The sequence below is a fragment of the Bos grunniens genome, chromosome 24 (genome assembly GCF_055505025.1).
Source record: "Bos grunniens cultivar Pamir isolate PY7600 chromosome 24, Bosgru_T2T1.0, whole genome shotgun sequence".
Taxonomy (NCBI): domain Eukaryota; kingdom Metazoa; phylum Chordata; class Mammalia; order Artiodactyla; family Bovidae; genus Bos; species Bos grunniens.
The window spans coordinates 27,897,994-27,919,818 of NC_141188.1; positions in this window are offsets into that span (position 1 = coordinate 27,897,994).

Here is a 21,825-nt window from a genome sequence, read left to right on the forward strand (position 1 = left end):
TCTCCCTTCTTGGTCTGTTCCCACCCCCCTCCCTCCCACCCCCTGCCCCCATCAGCCCCATCCTTACTGCCCCTGCCCAAATTCTCTTCCCTCACTCTTCTTACTTGGATAATTATATTCTCTTTCTTTCTCCCTCTAAGCTTACTTTTCTCTAGTCCAGCCTCAATATCATCTCCAGAGTGATCTTTTCAGCACACAGCTAACTAGACACCTACAAATGGAAATGCAATTAAAAAAAAACATTAAAGAATAAAATCTGGTCTTAACCTTACATCAAGGCTGTGTTTCGCCTGATTCACCCTTCCACATCCCCCTGGGAATCACTTAGTGTTGCCAGACGCCGTCAGATGCATACCTTCCCATCTGATAGTCCTCTCATCTATCATCCCTGCTGCTCATTGTCACCCACGAGCCTCTTCATCTTGTCAGTCTTGAATTCTTCCTGCATTTGGTATGTAACTTTACTAGAGCAACGAACCTTTGCAATATAATTTTTGGTTAGCATGCCTATTTCAGTCTATCTCCACTCTATACAGCCCTAGAAGGTTGAAACTAGTCTCTCTCACCCATACTTATATCTTGAGTGCTTAAACAGAGTAGATGCATAGCACCTATTTTGTAGAATAAACAAACATCATATACTCTCTTCTATGAATGCAAGGATAGAAAAACATTGTACAACTTTTCCAAAATATGATTAAGATCAAATAATTCCTCACTCATAACCACATCATGAACCCTAGCTCTTAAAACTCTTTGGTCTTTGTGAGAGACAAACTACACAGATGCTGACATTGCCCTGCTTTTTGCCAATAGTGATAAACAGGGAATCATTTCCCACTGGTTGCCAGACAAATATTACCTGAAGAAATCTTGTTTATTAAATGTAAAAATCCTAAATTCAGATGTCTGTACTTGTTCTGATACCCAACTTGTAATAGAACTGTGCATTTTACTTTCCTATGGTGACAAGTGATAAGCAACTCATCTGTTTTCCCCTACTAGGAATAGGACAAGATATCTATCAATTTCAAAAACAGAGATGCTGATTGTAGCAAGTGGATGGTAAGCTTACTGACTGATAATATGGAGTTAGGTGGTTGGTTGCTAGGAAGGCAGAAATAAGCAATACCTTATGCAAGGTATCAGAGAAGGCAATGGCACCCCACTCCAGTACTCTTGCCTGGAAAATCCCATGGGCTGAGGAGCCTGGTAGGCTGCAGTCCATGGGGTCTCTAAGAGTCGGACACGACTGAGTGACTTCACTTTCCCTTTTCACTTTCATGCACTGGAGAAGGAAATGGCACCCCACTCCAGTGTTCTTGTCTGGAGAATCCCAGCGAAGGGGCAGCCTGGTGGGCTGCCGTCTATGGGGTCGCACAGAGTCGGATACTACTGAAGCAACTTAGCAGCAGCAGCAGCATGCAAGGTATAGACTTCCCTGGTGGCTTAGATGGTAAAGCCTCTGCCTACAATGTGGGAGACCTGGGTTCAATCCCTGGGAAGATCCTCTGGAGAAAGAAATGGCAACCCACTCCAGTATTCTTGCCTGGAAAATCCCATGGACAGAGGGGCCTGGTAGGCTACAGTCCATGGGTCACAAAGAGTCGGACACGACTGAGCGACTTCACTTTATGCAAGGTACGCGTATTCTATGTAAGTTTTGTCAGCAAATATGAAAATTGAATTTCTTGTATTTGAAATAGCATACATTACTAATATTTTAATGTAAAATAACAGTGTCAACTTACTTTGACTTGAAAATTCCTCACTTGAATAATTGGTGCTTTTTCTAGTAGTAATTTTTTAAAAATATTTTCTGATATGGACCATTTTTAAAATGCTTATTGAATTTGTTACAATACTGCTTCTGTTTTATGTTTTATTTTATTTTTGGCCACGAGGCATATGGGATCTTAGCTCCCTGACCAAGGATCGAACCCGTACCCCCTTGCATTGGAAGGTGAAGTCTTAACCAGTTGACTGCTATGGAAGTCCCTCTAGTTGCTATTTTTAAGTTCTCTATAAGCTGAATCTATGCATATATGAGAAATATTAAAATAATTTATTCATGAGTCTTTCCTGATCTTGAAAATATTTTGAAAAATTTCTTACATACCACTCAATGTAAAAACTGTTAAAGGTTGTTACTTTTAAAAAGCTTAAAGATACATAATAGGCATAAATTATAAGTATATACATGAAATATAATTACAACCAAGGTTAAGATACTGTGATGGGTGCTTCCGAAGTCGTATGAATATGATTAAACTGGATAATACATTTTCTATGAAAGCTTTCAGAGTTTAAGCATAAGTGCTGGATTAGGTGTAGTGCTGTGTGAAAATGATTCTCCCAGAGCAGTCATGTCTGGTTTCTGGGTTTAGAGATCCCTTTCCTTGTCTGCATGTGCTTAGTCGCTCAGTTGTGTCTGACTCTTTGTGACCCCGTAGGCTGTAGCCCACCAGGCTCCTCTGTCCATGGGGATTCTCCAGGCAAGAATACTGGAGAAGGTAACCATTCCCTTCTCCAGGGATTTTCCCTGCCCAGGAATTGAACCCAGGTTTCCCGCATCGCAGGTGGATTCTTTATGGTCTGAGGCCCCAGGGAAACCCTTGGCAGTTCCTAGTCTGGATATTGCCATTTCAATTACACTCACTGTCCTGCGTCTCCAGCCAAGCATTTCGAACTGACAAAATAAAAGGGAAGGTGGGATTAACATATACACACTATTGAAACTACATATAAAGCAGATAACTAATGAGAACCCACGGTACAGCACATGGAATTCTACTTAGTGCTCTGTGGTGACCTAAATGGGAAGGAAACCCTCAAAAGAGGATATTTGCATGCATATAGCTGATTCACTTTTCTGTGCGGTAGAAGCTAACACAACATTGTAAAGCAACAACACTCCAATAAAAGTTAACTAAGTTAACTAAAAATTTAAAAAATTAAATTAAAAAAAAGGAAATACATGTTTCCTATCCAGTATTTCCTAAAGAGTGACATGAAGTATGATGGAGGGATAAGAAACTCCAAAGAAAGAATTGTTTCTAGGGAAAGTGAAAAATGAAAGTGTTAGTCATTCAGTCCTGTCCAACTCTTTGGGACCCCGTGGACTATAGCCCACCAGGCTCCTCTGTCCATGGGATTCTCCAGGCAAGAATACTGAAGTGGGTTGCCACTTCCTTTGGGAGGGCATCCATGGAGGGCTCACTGTGGTCTCAGAACAGACAAAAATAAGACGTTCCTGACTCTCTGCTTCTTCCAGCTTGGAAAAGGAGGAGCAAAGGGAAGAGGAGAGAATAGGAGAGGAGCTAGGCAGCCCCCTACTTCTTTCCACTTGAAGTGTCCTTGCCGTCAGTGGGTCCAAGTAAAGGGACAAAAAGAAGCTTTGCATTTTATTGAAGTTTACAGTTTTGACTGTTACTTTGCTTGAAAGTAACAGTTACTGGAATGGATCTCTTGGATAATCGGAGAGAGTAATGTGACTGAGGCCTTTATAAAAGCAGACAATGACAGAAAAATATATGAACTCTGCTTGAGATTTCATCTGGAAAAAGAGACAGTTAATTCTTATTGAAAGGGTTTGTGGGGACAGTGGAAGAAAAATGTCAGTGTGTTTCATTTTTGCATCTGAAAGTCCTACCTGTATGGTTTTAATGAGTATGTCATGCAGCAGCTTTATATACTGCTGCAGCTAGGAATGAGGGAATGCTGTTTTCCCCCTAGTTCAAATTCACTGCATGTGGAGCAAACTAGACTTAATTTATATTATACACAGGAATAATTATAATTATTAGCTTTGTGTGTGAGTGCTCAGTAGCTTCACTCATGTCTGAATCTTTGTGACCCTATGGACTGTAGCCCACCAGGCTCCTCTGTCCATGGGATTCCCCGGACAAGAGCACTGGAGTGGTTTGCCATGCCCTCCTCCAGGGAATCTTCCCAACCCAGAGACAGAATCTGTCTCTCCTGTGTCTTCTGTATCACAGACAGATTCTTTACTGCTGAGCCACCAGGGAAGCCTATTAGCTTTAAATATGGAAAAACAATTTGCTGTTGTACATAAGCCATGCTAATATGGAATCTTTTTTTCTTCTAAAGCTTCAGAGAGGTAAATTTTAAGATAGACACATTTTTAAAATCTGTGTTTAAGTTTATATTTACAATGCATTTTTAAATGCAATGTTTTGTCTAAGATGTTTATATGTGTGAATATGGGTATTTGGGAGCAATTTCCATTAAAATTGTATTATATTCATCTATAATTTAGCATGGCTTTTATGAATCTCAAATAAGATAGTAATGCACATTATGAGTCTTTGATAACTTTGAAATAAAGTTAGACACTATAAATACTGCTATTATTATGTAAGTCCTGACAATTACCCTGTATTTATGACAAAACACTTTTATCTTTAATTTCTATATGTTTGTAGCATTAAGAATATTAAGTTATAAAGTTATAAAAACATAAATACATTACAGTGTATTATTCCAGTTTTGAATTTTAAAACTAATTTGATTATGGCTTTTATATTTGGATAAATAGAGAAATAGATATTTGACCAGATCCCAGAAGACCAGTATTTTTACTATACTGCTTGGCATTTTATATTCGAATGTTTTACAATAATTTTAAATTGTCTATTAAAAAAAAGTAGTAATATAAACCAGTATATGACAAAACAATACCACACAGAGAGATACAGAGGGTCTACTATATGAATAAAAATTTAAAAAAAATTAGTCTTTATGATCATCTCCTCCCTTTCTCAGAACTAGCCAGTTTTGCAATGATAAAACTAATTTTATATAATATGACCATCATTAACCACCATTCTGTGATTTATCCTTTATTTTATGTTTACTGAGTATTTATTACAGTCTACCTTTTGTGCCATTTCATGTCAATTTACCACATTCTTTTTAATCCCTGCATGATACTCCATAGTATAGATTTATAGTAATTTGTTTGATCTGTCTTCTGCTTCTTGATATTAGTATTGTTTTTAACATTTAAAGGAATTTCCAGTTGCTTATATTTTTTAAAGTTTTTATTTTTAAATTCCTGTATATTTTCTGAAAAATAGACATATCTTGTCAATAACAATTGACCATATCTATCCCCTTATAACTTCACTAACTTAAGATTTTATAAAATATTTTATCTAAATCATTTTAGAAGTGGGGCATTGTTCTTGTTTAGACATGGGGCATTATTGTTGCTTTGTAGTATATATTTTTTGTGAATAAATCTGAACATTAATTTAAATTATTCCATTTTGTTTTTACTTTTTGTGAAATTCTTGCTATATAATTTGCCTTTATATTTAAGCAAGATATTGTTATTATCTCATTTCTTTGTTAAAGCAATTTAGTATTTAGATTACTTCTGTGACACAAATGTTATGTGTTACAAATATTTTTAAGCTATTAGACTAAAAGTTTAAGGAAGAAAGTCATAATCATCCATAATCTAAGAATAATTTTTAGTATATTTATTGAATATCTTCCTAGTTTCTGTTTTTCCTTTCTCCTTCTTTCTCTCTTTTCTTGCCTTATACCTTCCTTCTTTCCTTCCTTTCTACTTATCAAAAAAAATACTATCATAGAATACATGGTTTTGAATGTTCTCTTTTTTCACAAGATAATTTGGACCCATCCAAAAGTCAACAATATAATTATTTATGATTTCCACAGAGCATTTTTTTTAATTGTATAGATATAGCTATGTAACTAAATGCTGCTGATGAGCATTTAGGCTAATCATACTTTGCACCACTATAAAAAAAACCCAGCTGTGGATATTCTTGTACATTTACCACTTTTATTTCCTAAATTTTCAGAAGTGATATTTATAGGTCAAAGCATATGCACATTAAGAACTGTGATATCCATTGTCAAGTGAGGCCTCAATACTATGTGAATCGAGAACTTCCAGGTGTTCAAGCTGGATTTAGAAAGGGTAGAGGAACCAGAGATCAAATTACCAACATCCGTTGGATCATAGAAAAAGCAAAAACACTACTTCTGCTTCATTGACTATGCTAGAGCCTTTGACTGTGTGGATCACAACAAACTATGGAAAATTCTTAAAGAGACGGGAATACCAGACCACCTTACCTGCCTCCTAAGAAACCTGTATGCAGGTCAAGAAGCAACAATTAGAACCACACATAGAACAATGAATGGACTGGTTCAAAATTGGGAAAGGAGTATGTCAAGGCTGTGTATTGTCACCCTGCTTATTTAACTCCTATGCAGAGTGCATCATGAGAAACTCTGGGCTGGGTGATGCACAAACCGGAATCAAGATTGCCAGGAGAAATATCAATAACTTCAGATAAGCAGATGACACCACCCTTACGGCAGAAAGTGAAGAAAAACTAAATAGCCTCTTGATGAAGGTGAATGAGGAGAGTGAAAAAGCTGGTTTAAAATTCAACATTCAAAAGATGAAAATCATGGTGTCTGGTCCCATCACTTCATGGCAAATAGATGGGGTAACAATGCAAACAGTGAGAGACTTCTTTATTTTCTTGCAGTGAGAACCTTCTCAGTTGATAAAGAATCCACCTGCAATGCGGGAGATCCCGGTTGGATTCCTGGGTTGGGAAGATCCCCTGGAGAAGGGATAGGCTACCTGTTCCAGTATTCTTGGGTTTTCCTTGTGTCTCAGCTGGTAAAGAATCTGCCTGCAATGCGGGAGACCTGGGTTCAATTCCTGGATTGGGAAGATCCCCTGGAGAAGGGATAGGCTACCCATTCCAGTATTCTGGCCTGGAGAATTCCATGGCCTGTATGAGGTCACAAAGAGTTGGACACAACTGAGTGACTTTCACTTTCACAGAAATCACTCTGGACGGTGACTGCGGCCATGAAATTAAAACATGCTTGTTCCTTGGAAGAAAGGTTATGAAAAATCTAGGCAGCATATTAAAAATCAGAGACATCATTTTGCTGACAAAGGTTCATAGAGTCAAAGCTATGGTTTTTCCAGTAGTCATGTATGGATGTGAGAGATGGACCATAAAGAAGACTGAGGATTGAAGAACTGATGCTTTTGAACTGTGGTGCTGGAGAAGACTCTTGAGAGTTCCTTGGACAGCAAGGAGATCAAGCCAGTCAATCCTAAAGGAGATCAGTCCTGAATATTCATTAGAAGGACTGATGCTGAAGCTCCAATACTTTGGACACCTGATGGGAAGAGCCAAGTGATTGGAAAAGACCCTGATGCTGGGAAAGATTGAAGACAGAAGGAGCAGGGGGTGACAGAGAATAAGATGGCTTCATTAACTCCTGGAGAAAGTGAAGGACAGGGAAGCTTGGCATGCTGCAGTTCATGGAGTTGCAAAGAGCCAGACAAGACTGAGCGGCTGAACAACAAATTATCAAACTGCCCTCCAAACTGTTGGATCTGGCACTGGGTTCTTATCATTTTTATCTTCGTTTTTATTATTAATTTTTAATTTGCCATTTTATTTTTGAAAAAATCATTTACTTTAAATTAGTGAGGCTATTTCCCATATTTTAATGATTGGACATTTAAAATAACTTTCTAATGATTTCCTGTACATAGCTTATTCTCTTTCTTTAATTTTATCTCTTTGTATTTGACTTGGACTATTTCTTGCAATTAATCTCTTACCTTATGTACTAAAATATTGTCCTCCTTTTGAAGTGTATCTGTCAGTTTTTGTTTATGGTGTTCTGTGATTTAAAATATTTTCCTTAATGCTATCTGGCTTGATAACATATCTTAATGAATGAATAAATGTGAAATAATTAGAAAATAATAAGTGCTGAGTGATGAGATATAGAGTGTACATTATTAGCAATAATACAAATAATAATGGTAATAATAATTAGCATGTACTTAAGGCTGACTTTAAATGTTGCACCTTAGTAAACACCTTAGAGGCAACACCTGACTAAATTCTCACAAGAATCCAGGGAGGGAGGTATCATTATCTTTATTTTATACTTAAGAAAATAAGTCTTAGAGGGTCAAAGTAATTTAACTGACAGGCTAAGATTTAAATCACAATTTTCATTATTTTTGGAAGCAAGTAACCCTTCCTTCCTTCTTTTCTTAATATATATTTATTGAGGGCCAACTTAGTGCCACGGGTATAACTCAAGGCATTGGAGATGTAGCAAGGACAGGTAAATTTAATAAGGCAGAGACTAGTTTAGAACCTTCTCAGAAGACAACATAAGCAAATAATTGGAAGCTCACAAATAGAGAGACATATTTTTGTGAACACAATCTTAAGCTACAACTCAGATGTGGCAAATGATAAACTTTGTTTGTTTCAATAAAAATGTTTCCATTCAACCTTTGTGGAGAAAAACATAATTTTCCTTAGTGAATTTATACAAACTCAGTTAATTTAAGATTAAAAAATGAATTTGGGATTCTTCTCAATCCTGCATCTTCCCAGGAACATTTTCCCTCCGTGTTCTGCCTACACCATCTAGAACTGTGGAAGTTCCCAGTCCATGGTCTCAGCATCTCTCTATCGCCTTGTGCCAGGAGAACTCCCATTTGATTCATTCTCCAATTACAAGAAGGCATGTCTTTTCAGGCCCATCAACTCTGGGTGTCATATCCTTGACACTCTCCACTAAGGGGTGTGAAAGGGGCTAGGGGTTAGCTGCTCGTTGTTTCCTATCTGAGCATGTGGGGTGTCTTTTGACACTGTCTTAGGGTGCTTCCAAGCATGCAAAAAACATATCTCCCCTGAAACAACTTTAAGATCAATTTCCCCCCTCAGGCACACATACACTCTGGAGTTAATGTTAGATAGGGAAAGATCCAAGGCCCCTTTAATGCCACTCACTTTCTGCCTCTTCTCTCTTCTTCCTAAACCATGAAAATCTTTAGTAGTTTTAGGTATGCCTGGGGATATCAGTGGAAGTGAAATTTGCTCAGTCATGTCCAACTCTTTGTGACCCTATGGACTGTAGTCCATGGAATTCTCCAGGCCAGAATACTGGAGTGGGTAGTCTTTCCCTTCTCCAGGGGATCTTCTCAACCCAGGGATCGAACCCAGGTCTCCCACTTGCAGGTGGATTCTTTACCAGCTGAGCCACAAGGGAAACCCAAGAATACTGGAGTGGGTAGCCTATTCCTTCTTCAGCGGATCTTCCCAACCCAGTAATTGAACCAGGGTCTCCTGCATTGCAAGTGGATTCTTTACCAACTGAGCTATCAGGGAAGCCCTGTGGATATCATGAACTAATGAATTACTTACTCAGCTCTGCCTATATTAATGCTAAGAACCTGTCTCTTGCTTTAATGATCTAGCCTCTTGGAACTCAAAAAGGTAAAGAATTTGTCAAAAGGTTCATTTGTTTACTTTGGTACAAAAGGTAAACATTGATTCTTTCCATCTTTATTTCAATTATGATAATAACCTAAGAGAGGAGAGGTGTTCAAGCTTCAAGCTTGATTTTTTTTTTTTAACTTTCTTTTTCTGTTTCCATTCCTCTCTTTTTGCTTCTTTCCTACATAGGATCCTCACTCAAAGCTCTTAGTTCTTTCTGATCACAGGAAGAACTTAGGAAACTTAAATGCTGTCTAAAATCTTTCACTGTGAAAAGGTTGCAAGTACTGAGAATTTACAAACTTTAATAGTATTTGTAGTCACTTTCAAGATTGACAAATCTTGGAGAGAAATTCATAGTGAATTCCTTATTGATTTTGCTTACTATTTCTCACATTTCTTACACTAATTCTATGAAACATGCCCTGCAGATTTTGCTTGCTTAATCACTAAGTGGGAAAGAAAGGTCAATCAAAGAATGACACATAGTGTTCCAACCTCTAGACCTGAAAAAGTGGAGAAAAGAATCAAAGTCTTTTTAGAAATAATATTTCCTTTAACTCATGCTTTTCCTATTCCCTTCCATCATATTGCTTTCATGTTTGCTGGAACTGAGCATAAGTAAATTAAATATTTTCACTCAATTTACAATCCTGCAATCTGAAGATGCTCTTAGCAATAATGTTTATTTCTGTGTATACAGATGTCCTAAAAAAGATAAATGCAGAGTGTATGACAAAGGTTACTTTAATGAATTGAATCACTGCCAACTTGTCCAGATTCTATATAAATGTACCTTTCTTTGGCTTAGAGTTTAATGACTTATTTCCTAGGTTAATTTAACTGTAGGTAGCAAACTGCTAGCAAGATTAGCATAGGATCACATTGAATTCAAATGTTAGAATTAGATTCACGTCTATGAGCCCCATCAATTGCTTTATCCCAGATCCTGCTGTGCAGCATCAGTCCTAAATTCTCCATTTACTCCATAATCTTACAGAGCTCAAACTGAGTATTCTAATACTGACACTTTGTTAAAGGTCTTGGGCAATCAGCAAGACTCTCATTGTAGTGGAAACACACAAGGGTTAAGGCTTGGTTGCCCTTTTTTATAGTCTACAGTAGTCCAGTGGTGGAGTAATCAGCTCACTGCAGTTTGTTATTTCGAATCTATTACTGCCACCCTTGATAGCTCAGATGGTATAGAATCTGCCTGCAATGCAGGGGCCCTGGGTTTGATTCTTCGGTTGGGAAGATCCCCTTGAGAAGGGAATGGCTACCCACTCCAGTACTTTTGCCTGGAGAATTCCATGGACGGAAGAGCCTGGCAGGCTACAGTCCATGGGGTTGCAAAAAGTCAGACATAACTGAAAAACTAACGCTTGGACACTAACACACATACAAGGAAAACCAAGAAATTTTTACTTCTTTGAGGTTCTGTTTCGGTGCCTTGGGAAGGGTAATTGATTAGCGTGCTCATCAGAAACAGGATATTTATAGTTTTCTTAGACATCCTCTCTTCAAGGTGTTGAAGTGCTGCCAGAATACATAGGAATAGTTGTTGAGTACAGTATTAATTTTAGAGGAATTTCATAGAGAAATGGTGATTTAGACATGACTTTGGGCAGAATGATCACTGAAATATCCTGTAAGTATAATAGTGCAGAGTAACTTTAAATATATAATTTCTGAAAATGCAGTTACCCATGGGAAAAAGTGCAAAGTAGAACTTCTGTATATGTTGCTGCTTCTGCTAGAAGAAGGTAGCAATTACATAGATCTATGGTCTGTATAAATTGTTTCTTACTTGCCTACCTGGTTTTATTTAAGCGACCCCATTTTTTTACTCATCTAACCCTAAATATTTAGAGGCAAACCTTGTAATGCATCATATTCATGGTTCAGTTCAGTTCAGTCGCTCAGTCGTGTTCAACTCTTTGCGACCCCATGAATCGCAGTACGCCAGGCCTCCCTGTCCATCACCAACTCCCGGAGTTCACTCAGACTCATGTCCATCGAGTCAGTGATGCCATCCAGCCATCTCATCCTCTGTTGTCCCCTTCTCCTCCTGCCCCCAATCCCTCCCAGCATCAGAGTCTTTTCCAATGAGTCAACTCTTCACATGAGGTGGCCAAATACTGGAGTTTCAGCTTTAGCATCATTCCTTCCAAAGAAATCCCAGGGCTGGTCTCCTTCAGAATGGACTGGTTGGATCTCCTTGCAGTCCAAGGTATATACATACAAAACTGTTTTTTGAAGAATATAATTTTCAGATTTTTATTGGGAAATAAATTGCAGGTGATTTTCTATCAGTTTATTCATTATTTCATTTTACATGTTCATTGAGCTCCTAATTTGTTTCATTGATTCTAGACAAAAAGACAATATAGTGTAATTTTGATGTATGTAGGATAATTTGATAATGGAGTGATTAATGAAAAATCTGTAGGTCAGATGAAACTTAACTTTTGTTACTTTCCCAATTTCCTTTATCTTTCCCACCTTTATCTGAAGATACTGAAAGAAAGAGAATATTTTAGCAGAGCTGTAGAAATCAATACTACTTTTTCTTTGGAAAGTAATGAACCCCGTCCTAAGGGAGCCTGCCTTGTTTTATCTTGAGACCTCTTATTGATGTTTCTATACATTCCAGAAAGTTCTGCAAACTGAGAGCTTTGAAATTCAGGAAAATAGTTCATTTATACATATTATATTTCCAATCAACTCTGTGAAACTCTGCATTTTATATGCCTATCGCAGATACCTATTTTGGATTAAAAGTACTGGTATTTTAACTAGAAAGATTTTCATGATTGACAGTGAAAATCTAAATAAATAAGTGAGAGGACTTGGCAGGAGAAGCTCCCCAGAGGAGAGGAATGTCAGTTTGTCATTAACAGAGAGAGTAAAGGCCTGCCTTGACAAGCATTTATGGTTATATCTCTTTTGAAACAAAGCTGCTTAAGTTGAGGGGGTTGGATATTTATTTCCTTGGAAGCCAACTGTGACAAGGAATTTGTTGAGCAGCATCCTCTTAAGGACAGCCTTTGGGATCAATACCTGTGAAGTGGGTGGATGGGTCAGTGGGGGAATGAAGCAGAAGTGAGCAGAAGGAGAAGTGGAGGATTCAACTGCAGTCGTGGTCTCAGTCAATATGGTGAGCTCTGAGCTAGAATGACTTTTAGAGCTACTGGTTGAGTTGATCAGGACTTTCTGTGCTTTCCTGGTGGCTTAGATGGTAAAGCGTCTGTCTACAATGTGGGAGACCTGGGTTCGATCCCTGGGTTGGGAAGATCCCCTGGAGAAGGAAATGGCAATCCACTCTAGTACTATTGCCTGGAAAATCCCATGGACAGAGGAGCCTGGTAGACTACAGTCCATGGGGTCGCAAAGAGTTGGACATGACTGAGCGACTTCACTTTCCTTTCACTTTCTGTGCATCTAAATAAATAAAGTGAGAGGCCTTGCCAGAAGCTCCCTAGAGGAGATGAATGTCAAGTCTGATGAGACATTGGAGGTAGAGTGCCCTGGGAAGGGACACAACCTTGTAAAAACTGAATCTTGTGTTGGAGGTCCACTCTACTCCAGTTTGACTTCATCTTAGCTAATTACATCTGAAAAGTAACTGAAAAAATCCTTCTGTCCAAGTAAGGTTGCATTTTAAGGTACTGGGGAGCCGTTGTTCAGTTGTTAAAGTCGGGTCTGACTCTTTGTGACTCCATGGACTGCAGCATGCCTGGGTTCCCTGTCCTTCATTATCTCATGGAGTTAGCTCAAATTCATGTTCATTGAGCCAATGATACCATCCAGCTATCCAACCATCTCATCCTCTGTTGCCCCTTTCTCTTCCTGCCCTCAATTTTTCCCAGCATCAGGGTCTTTTCCAATGAGCCAGCTCTTCCCATTAAGTGGCCAAAATACTGGAGCTTCAACTAAAGCATCAGTCTTTCCAGTAAATATTCAGGACTGATTTCCTTAAGAATTGACTGCTTTGATCTCCTGCTGTCCAAAGGACTCTTCAATACACATTTTTTTGAAAGCACATGATATAACTCCCAATGCACACATGAAAATCAACATTTGTGGCCAAAGTTACTTTATATTTCTTGTCACATATATAAAAAAAGTAGATGAAACTTTGCTAAGCATATTCCATGTATAGCCTATATTATATAACCTATATATATTATATAACCATATATATATATATAATATATAACCATTATATATTATATAAACCATTATATAACCTATCTGAACAAGTTTTATTCTTGGTGGGAATAACATTGTTATTTATCTTTGTATGGAATTCTAACAGATATTATTGTGGGGAGCAAATGACTTTACTGATATTACTTATGATTTTGTTATTCCCAGTGGGTTGCTTTTTCTTTTTGCTCATTTAAATAAGTTCCCTCTGGATCACAGAGTCAAAACTTGTAGGGTAGGCTTGGGAAATTTGTTCCTCCTAATGTGCTTTATTCTAATTATAATTTTTATTACCCATATTGTAAATGAGAGAGACTAAAGAGGTATTGTCAGACTAATTCTTTTTTTCAAATTTGTATTTTGAATTACTTTCCTTCCACATGTATCTAATTATAAGAATGTCTTATATATAGATATCAAAGAATCTTAATATTAGATTTGCCCCTAGAAATATGAAGGGCAAAGTCTAATGTTTATTAAATTAGACTCAGGGCAGGCAGCCCTAAAGACAGATGCTGTGATCCATGATTTGTATTTAGATGTCATAAACCATGTACAAATTATGTGATTACTTTATATATCTGTAGCAAGGAAATACAGAGAAGGCAATGGCAACCCACTCCAGTATTCTTGCCTGGAAAATCCCATGGGCAGAGGAGCCTGGTAGGATGCAGTCCATGGGGTCACTAAGAGTCAGACATGACTGAGCGACTTCACTTTCCCTTTTCACTTTCATGCATTGGAGAAGGAAATGGCAACCCACTCCAGTGTTCTTGCCTGGAGAATCCCAGGGAAGGGGGAGCCTGGTGGGCTGCCGTCTATGGGGTCGCACAGAGTCGGACATGATTGAAACGACTTAGCAGCAGCAGCAGCAGCAGCAGCAGCAGCAGCAGCAAGGACATAATACCTGCTAATTGCCAAATGTAATTATCTATTTCTAAGTCTTAGCCCTATTTACCTTTTTGTACATTTTATGATTTCTTCCTCCCTCAAACTTCTTTTGTATCTGCCACACTGCTCACGTGTACTTTATACACTAATGTTCCTTCTTAGCCTCCTTTTCTATCTTCTTTTCTGCAATCTATCATCATGCATTTGCATTTATTCCAAAATAGTATCCCTTTTATCCTGTCATATTGCATGTGCTGCAAAGTTGTTACATGCCTGTACACCAGTATTGTCCAAATCTATTTCCTTAGCTCCAATATTGAAACAGAGCAGGACCTTATGGTCCATGCTCCATGTTTGCTGCCTGCTTTTTGTCTGTAAAAAAACTTTAACCAAAGAACAAGTTTAATCAGAGAAGTGAGAAAATGCAGAAGCAAAGAAGAACAGTCAAACAGGACAAACAAGAATAGCTCAGTCAGTAAACAAAGTCAAGGACCTTCATTTCCTTCTCAAGGGCTATAGATAATATTCTGAACCATATTCTGTGAGCTGCCTTGTAGATATTGAAACCCCCACCAGCTGGAAGAAGCTAACTCCGTGATGACTGTAGCCAAGACATGAAGATTGTAGCCATGAAATAAGCTGCCACAATTTCAAGAATTAGCCTCAAAGAAATGGGGATAAACCGACCCTGGAAGTGAAGACTAACTGTACCCAAAACAATCAAGATGAGGTTGATCGGACCATGGCATGACCAATTTCAGGATGACTGTCAGAGATGACTGTGCTGTTTGCTGGAGCCCCCTCCTGCCGTCTATAAAAACTCTTGTCCACTGGTTGTTAGTGGGTGAGAGGGGAGTCAGCCTTCAGACAGAAGTGCCCCCCCCCCACTCCTCCCACTACTCCCATTTGCTGGCATCCAAAACAAGGCAAACTTTCCTCTTCACCAGCCTTGCATCTTTACTGACTTTTGAGTGGCATGTAGCCAGACTGCCCTACACATACTTTTGGTTCTAGTATCACCAAGCCTTTGATCTCAGTGGCCTCCTGGAAAAATCTTAGGGGTTTACATTCATTTCTGAGTATAAAATTCAACAAAATCATTATCTGTTCTACAGAAGTCCTTTAATAGTAAAGTAGATCTCATTCCTTCCTCAACAGACATGCTTTTCACAAAATTCTGCAATTCCTCCCCCAAAGCAGAGTGTTCTTCTTTAAAGTGCTCTTCCCTTTTAAAGTCCCCTTCCCTTTTAAAGTCCCCAAATGCACTGGTTTGTAAAGCTCTAAGGAGAAGGAAATGGCAACCCACTCCAGTATTCTTGCCTAGAGAATCCTGTGGACAGAGGAGCCTGGTGGGCTGCCATCTATGGGGTCGCACAGAGTCGGACACGACTGAAGCGACTTAGCATGCATACATGCACGTAAAGCTCTAAAAATTTTCTGCCTCTCTAACCCTGCTAGACAGAAAAACATGATCAAATTAAGAAACAGCTTTGGGGCAAAGATAAAATCAAGGGTCTTTAAGATGTAGCTTAGGGGTATAGTCCAAATTAAGGAACAGCTCTCCTGTGCTTTCTTATGATATTTGAAAGAATTAAGGTGCCACCTAGAATATCCTCATAGAAATTAAATGCCAGGAGAAAGCAGTTTCACAGGTTCTTATTAGACCAATAGTACTGAAAGCACACAAAGGTCTGTCTGTGGCTTTAATAAATATAGTTTATGGTAATAGAAGACACAATAAAACCCACAAATTTGTTACTTTTTTAAATGTGGTTGACTGTAAACTTTTAGTCACTCAGTCATGTATGACTCTTTGAGACCCCTCCAGGCTTTTCTGTCCCTGGAATTCTCCAGGCAAGAATATTGAAGTGGGTAGCCATTTCCTTCTCCAGGGGATCTTCCCAATCCAGGGATTGAACCTGGTCTCCTGAATTGCAGGTGAATTCTTTACCATCACAAGGGAAGCCCATAAGTAACTATAATCAAGTATATAAAACATTCAGGGATATTGGGGAACATGCCTAAGGCATCACAAGCCAAGCCTAGACGACATTGAGGCTGTTTAATGTAAAAAATAACTGCTGGTTTTCAATTTTGCAGGCAAAATTTAGGCTAAGAGAGCTACCTAGATGTGACAGAACTTATTTTCTTTAACAACCGTGTTATAGTTGGAAAGGTCAGCTTTCATTCAAATCCCAAAGAAAGGTAATGCCAAAGAATGCTCAAACTACCGCACAATTGCACTCATCTCACACGCTAGTAAAGTAATGCTCAAAATTCTCCAAGCCAGGCTTCAGCAATATGTGAACCATGAATTTCCAGATGTTCAAGCTGGTTTTAGAAAAGGCAGAGGAACCAGAGATCAAATTGCCAACATCTACTGGATCATTGAAAAGGCAAGAGAGTTCCAGAAAAATATCTATTTCTGCTTTATTGACTATGCCAAAGCCTTTGACTGTGTGGACCACAATAAACTGTGGAAAATTCTTCAAGAGATGGGAATACCAGACCACCTGACCTGCCTCTTGAGAAATCAGTATGCAGGTCAGGAAGCAACAGTTAGAACTGGACCTGGAACAACAGACTGGTTCCAAATAGGAAAAGGAGTTCGTCAAGGCTGTATATTGTCACCCTGCTTATTTAACTTCTATGCAGAATACATCATGAGAAACGCTGGGCTGGAAGAAGCACAAGCTAGAATCAAGATTGCTGGGAGAAATATCAATAACCTCAGATATGCAGATGACACCACCCTTATGGCAGAAAGTGAAGAGGAATTAAAAAGCCTCTTGATGAAAGTGAAAGTGGAGAGTGAAAAAATTGGCTTAAAACAACATTCAGAAAACTAAGATTATGGCATCTGGTCCCATCCCTTCATGGGAATGGGGAAACAGTGGAAACAGTGTCAGACTTTATTTTTCTGGGCTCCAAAATCACTGCAGATGGTAATTGCAGCTGTGAAATTAAAAGACACTTACTCCTTGGAAGGAAAGTTATGACCAACGTAGACAGCATATTAAAAAGCAGAGATATTATTTTGTCAACAAAGGTCCATCTAGTTAAGGCTATGGTTTTTCCTGTGGTCATGTATGGATGTGAGAGTTGGACTGTGAAGAAAGCTGAATGCCGAAGAATTGATGCTTTTTAAGTATGGTGCTGAAGAAGAGTCTTGAGAGTCCCTTGGACTGCAAGGAGATCCAACCAGTGCATTCTAAAGGAGATCAGTCCCGGGTGTTCATTGGAAGAACTGATGCTGAAGCTGAAACTCCAATACTTTGGCCACCTGATGGGAGGAGTTGACTCACTGGAAAAGACTCTGATGCTGGGAGGGATTGGGGCAGTAGAAGAAGAGGATGACAGAGGATGAGATGGCTGGATGGCATCACCAATTCAATGGACATGGGTTTGGGTAGACTCCAGGAATTGGTGATTGGAGGCCTGGCATGCTGAGATTCATGGGGTCGCAAAGAGTCAGATACGACTGAGCGACTGAACTGAACTGAACTGAATGATGATTAAAAAAGAATAATTCCCCATAGAAATGAGATTAAAGCCAAGGGGAGGCACAGACGGAGAGTCACACCCAGGACTTGGACTTAATCAAGGACCATTCACTACCTTCAGTTAGAGGGGAATGGGGCTTCCTAGGTGGCACTAATTGTAAAGAATTTGCCTGCCAATGCAGGAGACACAGAGCCGTGTGTTTGATCGCTGGGTTGGGAAGATCCCGTAAAGGAGAATATGGCAACCCACTCCAGTATTCTTGCCTGGAGAATCCCAAGGACAGAGGAGCCTGGCAGGCTATAGTCTATAGGGTCATAAAGAGTCACACAGGATTGAAGAGACAGCATGCATGGACTGACTTGCACAGTAGAATTCCGAGTTACCATGGAATGGTGATTTCCATGTGCTTCTCCTTCTTTACTCTTTTCAATGTAAGCATTTATGGGAGTTCTTTTGTCTCTATTCCATGGATTGTGTGATGTATGCTTGAGGTAAAAAAAAAAGACCTATCAGTTTATCAGTCTCTTTTTCTATTTACATTTCTGGATCTATAGACCAAGAGGATGCATATTTAGACTTGACATAAATCACCAGGTTCCAGGCTTTCCTGATTCTGTGATTAGATTAAGACTTTTGAGGGTTTTTAGATGCAGTGCAGTGAGTGTTACTATGATCAAAAGGGCCATTCTGGCCTGGAATTATATATATCATGAGTCCTAAGGAAAGTTAAACTACCTTCTGAAGCTCCTGCAGTGCTAAGCACTATGACATACACTGTCTTATGTTCTCTGTTACTGATGTAGACACAAATTGGATGTTTATTTTTTTATTTTAAATGTTTATTATTTAGATCGACAAATACACTTGTCAAATATGTCTTATTATTTCAGAATTTTGGAAAATTTCTATGAATTAGTTCTATATACATCAACAGCTATATAATCAGTTGCATGCACCATATTTTAATTATATTTAAAACTTATTCAGAAGGTCTTAAAATTATTAAAACAAATACCATTTAAACTGAGTTCTGCTTACAAATGAACCAGAGGTGAACAATGCATTGCTCTTCTTTGGACTTTCCTGGTGACTCAGTGATAAAGAATCTGTCTGCGAGTGCAGGAGAAATGGGTTCGATCCCTGGTCTAGGAAGATCTCACAAGTGGAGCAACTAAGCCCTTGAGCCACAACTACGGGGTCTGTGCTCTAGAGTCTGGGAGCCACAACTACTGAAGCCCTCACACCCTAGAGCCCAAGCTCCAGAACAGGAGAAGCCACTGCGATGAGGCACCTGAGTACTGCAACTAGAGTAGCTCCTGCTTGAAACACCTAGAGAAAAAGCCTGAGTAGCAACAAAGATGGCACTTCCCTGGTAGCTCAGCCGGTAAGAATCCACATGCAATGCAGGAGACCCCAGACCAATTCCTGGGTTGGAAAGATCCCCTGGAGAAGGGATAGGCTACTCACTCCAGTATTCTTGGGCTTCCCTGGTGGCTGAGACAGTAAAGAATCCACCTGAAATGCAGGAGACCTGGGTTCAGTCCCTGGCTTGGGAAGATCCCCTGGAGGAGGACATGGCAACCCACTCCAGTATCCTTGCCTGGAGAACCCCCATGGGCAGAGGAGCCTGGTGGGCTACAGTGCATGGGGTCGCCGAGAGTCAGACATGACTGGGCAACTCAGAACAGCACAGTTCAGTTCAGTTCAGTCGCTCAGTCATGTCTGACTCTTTGCGACCCCATGAATCGCAGCACGCCAGGCCTCCCTGTCCATCACCAACTCCCAGAGTTCACTCAGACTCACGTCCATCGAGTCAGTGATGCTATCTAGCCATCTCATCCTCTGTCGTCCCTTTCTCCTCCTGCCCCTAATCCCTCCCAGCATCAAAGTCTTTTCCGATGAGTCAACTCTTCACATGAGGTGGCCAAAGTACTGGAGTTTCAGCTTTAGCATCATTCCTTCCAAAGAAATCCCAGGGCTGATCTCCTTCAGAATGGACTGGTTGGATCTCCTTGCAGTCCAAGGGACTCTCAAGAGTCTTCTCCAACACCACAGTTCAAAAGCATCAATTCTTCAGTGCTCAGCTTTCTTCACAGTCCAACTCTCGCATCCATACATGACCACAGGAAAAACCATAGCCTTGACTAAACAACACAGCAATAAAGACACAGCACAGTCAAAAATAAATAAATAAATATTTAAAAAATACATTGCTGTTCCTTAACTAGAAATTCTTGACTACTTATACCTTATTGGAGACTTAAGGATTTTATTTTTGAATATTGAACTGAGTTTGATAGGACCCAAGTGACATAAATCCAAGAGTGAGCAACATGAAGTAATGATCTAAATTTGAAGTAATTCTTTTCTGTTATTTAAATATCAAACTAAAAATGTGCTGGGAGACAGAAGGGAGAGGAGATTTCTCCATCTCTCTCCTGCAGGCTCCATCCTCGTAGGTAGCCACCGTGGTCCCCAGGTCTCCAGCTTCATCACTGTCAGGTATGGTATTTCTCTGAATACCTCAGAGAAGCGCAGCAAAGTAACTGAAGGGATGCTCAGCTCTATTTGAGTCTCGAGATTGCCCGGGAGGTCTTGTACTGACCTCTGAGGAACCCCCTACATCTTAAAAGGTGAATTTCTGTGCTATTACTTAGTGGCAAGGATGCTCCTTCCCCATCTAGCTCCATGAAAAATTTGCCTCTATAGATTTACTACTTCCTGCTTTCCAAATTGGTCCCGGACACAAGACATAATCATAAAATTTCATTTCAACTTAAATGGAAATTTCTGGCATGTAATCAGGACTATAATAGCAAATATTAAAAACCGAACAAAGTGGAACTCTTATAAGATGAAATACATATGAGGTTTATATGTGAGCACTATTTCTATGCTAATCGACCTCAGTAACTGTTAAATGAATGATTTTTTTTCTCCCCTTTCCTTATTTCCTTCTCGAAGCTTGGACAGTGTAGCCTGGATGATTTATTATCCAAACTCTGAATTTTTCACAGATGTTAACTTCAGTGTTTTGAAATTGAGACAAGGTGGTTGAATCCAGGGCCTTACATTTGGGATGTTGGATTCTGCTAGGGTAGCAGTCTGTCAAGAAAACCTTTTTGTGACACACAGATAAGTCCAGATTCTTGTGCCAAGACTCGAGGGCAGTGAGGCTGTCTGCAGGAACTAAAGTTCCAACTGTGTGGATGAGCAGAAAATGGTGAAATTGTAAATGCATAGTTTTCATGTTGTTATTGAGAAGGAGGCATTGCCATTTAGAGATTTCTTCAGGTTTCATTCTACTCTAGAAATAGAAGAGCAGGAAAAAATTTTCACCCGTTCAAGGTATCAGAGCAGTGTGGAAATACTGTTCTGGGAAAAAGGGTTTTCCTATCTGTGAAATTTTCTAAGTTAACGTAATGGATTTATCCTTTAGTTTTATTGTTTAGCTGTTAAGTTGTGCCTGACTCTTTTGTGACCCCATGGACTGTATGTAGCCTGCCAGGGTCCTCTGTCCATGGGATTTTCCAGGCAAGAACACTGGAGTGGGTTGCCATTTCCTTCTCCAGAGGATCTTCCTGACCCAGGGATCAAACCCTTGTCTCTTGCATTGCAGGTAGATTCTTTACCACTGAGTCACCTAAGAAGTCCATCCTTTATTTTACCAAGGTTATACTGAGCAAAATTTGTCTCCACTATCTACTTTTGGTTATATGCTGTCAAACCTCCCCAAATCTTTAATATCCCTGTTTGTGTTTTGGGACAATTTTTTTTTTCCTTTTACAATATCTCTAGATTTCTAGACTCATTTTGCCTCTATTTCCAAAATTTTTTTTGATCAAAATATTTATTTTGGGATATTTGTTTTTTAAAACTGGAT